This window comes from Gossypium hirsutum, chromosome D08, assembly GCF_007990345.1.
Source record: "Gossypium hirsutum isolate 1008001.06 chromosome D08, Gossypium_hirsutum_v2.1, whole genome shotgun sequence".
Lineage (NCBI taxonomy): Eukaryota > Viridiplantae > Streptophyta > Magnoliopsida > Malvales > Malvaceae > Gossypium > Gossypium hirsutum.
The window spans coordinates 24662686-24668226 of record NC_053444.1 but is presented as its reverse complement, the minus strand read 5'-3'; the positions used below and the strand labels follow the sequence as shown (position 1 = coordinate 24668226).

Genomic DNA, 5541 nt, shown 5'->3' with positions numbered 1-5541 from the left:
TAAGGTAACTAATGAATTAATTATTTAAACGGATTGAAATTTTAATGAATTGAAACGATACTTAATCAGTGTATGTTTAATCATCTAAGGTAGTCGAGGGTTAAATTAGCAACGGTATCTAACAATACATTAGCCTTGCATAACTTGCAAGATTATTGTAATTAAACTGTTTCAAGGTAGAAATACATTGTTACCACACGTAATCTTTTATGTGCTTATGAGATTGAATTAATTGTTTGAATTGGCATAAAGATATGTATAAGAGATTATTTTAATTTTTTAAGTATGTATGTGCAATAACACATTTGCTTATTAAAATTTGTTAATCGGTTGAATTGACATAGAGATATAGTTAAGAGATAAATGGATTTTGGTAGGTAAGTATATTCATAAGTTAGAAAATTACCGAGTTACCGTGAATTTATTCGTAACAACATGAACATGAGTTTAATAATTTTAAGTTAAGAAATGTAATTAATCTAACACAATTATGTCATCTTGATTAAAATCATCTTTTGAAATCGTGAATTAGAAATTTTATTTTATTTTATTTTATTTATTTTACTTAGTTAAAATCTTAGTTTTTAATCACCTCCTCAAATCAAAATATTTTTCTTCACCAAAGTGTTTTTAATTGCATTCATAATTAATTCTTTTCACAGTCACTGTGGGTATGATAACTCGACATTTACTTGTCACTTTATTACTTGTTGCAATTGTGGACACTTGCACATTTCCGTCGTTCCAAGTTTTGGTGCCGTTGCCTGGGACTGTTTTAAAAAGTCATTATTTGTGAATTTGTTAATTTTCCATTTTGGTATATTTTTCTTTTCAATTTTAACTTAATTAATTTTACTATGTTTGTTTGAGGTGTTTATGAGAATTGATCGAATCATTGATTTACTTCTTGTAGACCCTAAGATTGAAAGAACTTTTAGACAGCAAAGAAGACAAGCAAGTTAGAAAAGGACCAAAGAGATGAACTACGAAAATTTGAATCAAGGAAATGGAGCAAACCCTGATGAAAATCTTATCCTTATTACTGATGATAAGGATAGAGCTCTAAGACAGTATGCCATGCTAGTGTTTCATGATCTTAATCCGGGTATTAGGAGACCTGAAATTGAAATATAGGCACAATAGTTTGAACTAAAGCCAATCATGTTCCAGATGCTTCAGGCTGTGGGACAATTTAGTGGAATTCCTACCGAAGATCCTCACCTTCACTTAAGACTGTTTATGGAGGTGAGCGATTCTTTCAAGTTGCTGGAGTACCCAAAGTTGCACTACAATTGAAGCTTTTCCCATATTCGCTAAGGGACAGAGCTCGAGACTGGTTGAACTCATTGCCACCAAATTCAATTTCCACATGGTAAGAGTTAGCAGAAAGATTACTCAAGAAGTATTTCATGCCAAGCAAGAATGCTAAGTTAAGGAACGAGATCACTACTTTCCAACAAATGGACGATGAGTCCTTGTATGAGGCATGGAAAAGGTACAAAGAATTATTATGAAAGAGCCCTTATCACAGAATCCCTCATTGCATCCAACTTGAGACATTTTATAATGATCTCAATGATCACACGAGGATGGTAGTGGATACTTCTGCTAAGGGTGGTCTCCTTTCTAAGTCTTATAATGAGGCTTATAAAATCATTGATAGGATTGCCAGGAACAATTATCAATGGCCAACCAATCGAGCAGCATCAAGAAGACGAGTCACTAGAATACATGAAGTAGACGCTCTCACTTCACTCTCATCTCAGGTATCCTCAATGCTTAAAAATTTTGCCACTAATGGGTTTAATAGTTTTGCAGCACAGCCACCGAATTAATTTGAAAATGTAGCCTGTGTCTATTATGGGGAAGGATATCTGTTTAAAGAATGTCCATCGAACCCAGAATCTGTGTATTATATGGGTAACTAGAACCAAAACCGAGGAAGGCAAGGACTACAATCCAATTCCTATAACCCATTGTGGCTAAACCACCCTAATTTCTCCTAGAGTAACCAAGGGGCTGGACCCAGTAACAAATACGCCCAACCTAGACCGACCGTCCAACCTAGATTGACCTAGCCACCTATTTTTACCCAACAAGTTCAGAAACAACCTCAAGTTGAACCATCCAATGGCTTAAAATACTTATTGAAGGCATACATAGCCTAGAATGATGCCTTAATCCAAAACCAAGCAGCTACATTAAAAAACCTAGAAAACCAAATGGGTCAGCTTGGAACTGAACTCAGAAACCGACCACAAGGTGCTTTACCTAGTGATATGAAGAATTCAAGAAACCTTAGGAAGGAGCATTGTAAAGCATTGAAATTGAGGAGCAAAAAGACATTAGAGCCCAACACCGTTGAAGTTGAAGAGGAGCCAGTTGATGCTCAAGACTTAGTGGACGTTCAACCGAGTGTTGAAATTCCAATTTCACTGGAACTTGAATCTGCAAAATCTAAAAAAGGTAATTTCTGAACCAACTAATTCTAATAAACTAACAAATTCATTAGATATAGAATTGCCAAAGAACATGAATCAACCAGTTCCAATAAAGAAGCCTCCACCACCCTACCCTCAAAGACTTCAGAAGCAGAAGCAAGAAGTTCAATTCAAGAAGTTCCTAAACGTACTCAAGCAACTTCATATCAACATTCCATTGGTTGAAGCACTTGAACAAATGCCAAACTACGTCAAATTTATGAAGGATATCCTGTAAAAAATGAAGACTTAGAGAATTTGAGACGGTATCTAGAAACACGAATATTTATACATTTTTACATACCCTTTTTAACTTAAAATCATATACTTTATATAAAATTCTTGTCAAAACATAATTAATTTTTAAAAAATAATTAAAATGCACTTAAAATATGAACATATTTAATTTTAGTTAATTTTATAATTAATTTTTATGAATTTTGGTTATTTTCGACAGATTTGCACAAAAGGCAAAAAATGGCTCGGCAGACACTGCTAGAAGTACAAAACCGAAAAACAATTTGAAGTATCAAGGCGAACTAAATTTCAGCCTAAAATGGTCCAAAATTATATGTATTAATTCATAATATAATTAATTTTAATTTATATCCAATTTAATTTGGGTTAATAAATTATTATTAATTAATTATGAAAAAGTGGTCCAGTTGAACTGAACCGAGTGAATCGAACCGACCAAGAAATGGACAGCCCCAAAATCATCCCAAGAGCTGACCCAAATCAGCTTATTAGCTAATTATTTAATCTTGAAAAGAGGCCCTTGAAGACTTGTTCAAGTTGCATTCAAACCCATCCACGATTGGTGGCTTTATAGATTTGCCCCAAGCCTAAATTAGCAAAGTTAAAACTATCAATCTTGCCACATGTGTGGCCGGCCAAGGGAGGGCTGTTTGGCAGATAATTTTATCTATTTTTAGCAGCCCTCCTTAGCTATAAAACCCCCCTTAGGCTTGTCATTTTAGAACACACCTCAAGCATTCACATCTTTCCTCTCTTCTCTCCACTTTCTCTCTTCTTTCCATTCCAAAATTTCCTTGCTCTTTTGCTGATTTCTCCTCTTGAGAAAGGGGCATTCATCAGATATTTGGAGCAGTAATTAAGTGTTCATAGCAGCCTTGGTTGATGAGGACAACAAAGAAGGAAGAACGGAGCAACTAGTCAAGCCACGAAAAAACATCGGATTTGATTCTTGTTCCCTATCTCTTTAATTTTTTTTGTTGTTATTCTGAACATATCTATGAATATTTATGTTTTTGGAATGATTAATTTAATCAATTTAGCTTGAATTTAATTCGTGTTAGGTTGTTTGTATTTCGTTTGTTAAAATTATTAAAATTGTGTTTATGTTGTTATAGGCCTCGGTAAGATGCTTGATTAAGTAAAATCATGACTAAGTTATTCTTGCATTACAATTGTTAGGTAACTAACTAATTAATTATTTAAATGGATTGAAATTGTAATTAATGGACACAGTACTTAATCAGTGCATGTTTAATTATTTAAGGTAGCTGAGGGTTAGATTAGCAACGGTATCTGACGATACATTTGCCTTGCATAACTTACAAGATTATTGTCATTAAAATGTTTCAAGGTAAGGATACTTTGTTACCTCACATAGTCTTTTATGTACAAGAGATAGGGATATGTACAAGAGATTATTTCGATTTAATAAGTATGTATGTGCAATAACATATTTGCCTATAAAGATTTGTTTAATAATTCTGAGTTAAGAAATGTAATTAATCTAACACAATTATTTCATCTTGATTAAATTATATTTTGAAATCGTGCATTTGAGATTTATTTATTTAGTTTACTTAGTTTAAAATCTTAGTTTTTAATCACCCTCTTCAAACAGAATATTTTTCTTCACCAAAGTGTTTTAAATAGCATTCATAAATAATTCTTTTCACAGTCCTTGTGGGTACAATAACTCGATATTTACTTGTCACTTTATTACTTGTTGCGATTGTGTACACTTGGACATTTCCGTCATTCCAAGTTTTTGGCACCGTTTTTGGGGACTCTGTTTTAAAAAAGTCATTATTTGTGAAGTTGTTAGTTTTGCATTTTGGTTTATTTTTCTGTTCAAATTTTAACTTAGTTAATTTTTCTGTGATTATTTCAGGTGTTTATGAGTATTGATAGAATCATCAATTTCCTCCCTGTAGACCCTGAGATTGAACGAACTTTTTGACAGCGAAGAAGACAAGCAAGTTAGAGAAGGACTAAAGAGATAAACTTCGAAAATCTAAATCAAGGAAATGGAGCAAACCTTGCTGAAAATCCTATCCTTATTGCTGATGATAGGGATAGAGGTTTAAGACAGTATGTCATGCCAGTATTTCGTGATCTTAATCCGGGTATTAGGAGACCTGAAATTGAGGCACAACAATTTGAGTTGAAGCCAGTCATGTTCCAGATACTTCAGACAGTGGGCCAATTCAGTGGAATGCCTACCGAAGATCAACACCTACACTTAAGACTGTTTATGGAGGTGAGCGGTTCTTTGAAGTTAGCCAGAGTACTCGAAGATGCATTACGATTGAAGTTGTTCCCATATTCGCTAAGGGACAAAGCTTGAGCTTGGTTGAACTCATTACCACGAAACTTAATTTCAACATGGCAAGAGTTAGCAAAAAAATTCCTTATGAAGTATTTCTCGCCTAGCAAGAATGCTAAGTTAAGGAACGAGATCACTGCTTTCCAACAAATTGATGATGAGTCATTGTATGAGGCATAGGAAAGGTATAAAGAATTATTGTGGAAGTGCCCTCATCACGGAATCCCACATTGTATACAACTTGGGACATTTTATAATGGTCTCAATGCTCACACGAGGATGGTAGTGGATGCTTTTGCTAATGGTGGTCTCCTTTCTAAGTCTTATAATGAGGCTTATGAAATCATTGAGAGGATTTCCAGCAACAATTATCAATGGCCAACCAATCGAGCAGCATCAGGAAGACGAGTCACTGGAATACATGAAGTAGACGCTCTTACTTCACTCGCATCTCAAGTATCATCAATATCCTCAATGTTA

General features: G+C 34.1%; 2 non-coding genes across 2 annotated transcripts; both read right to left on the bottom strand.

The window, feature by feature from the left end:
* Positions 1 to 1427: 1427 nt before the first annotated feature.
* On the bottom strand, positions 1428 to 1534 carry LOC121220593 (small nucleolar RNA R71). Its single transcript, XR_005917814.1, has one exon. It is a non-coding gene; the product is annotated as a small nucleolar RNA R71 (small nucleolar RNA).
* A 3644-nt stretch (positions 1535 to 5178) lies between these two features.
* On the bottom strand, positions 5179 to 5285 carry LOC121220552 (small nucleolar RNA R71). The gene has a single exon (XR_005917767.1). It is a non-coding gene; the product is annotated as a small nucleolar RNA R71 (small nucleolar RNA).
* Positions 5286 to 5541: the final 256 nt, after the last annotated feature.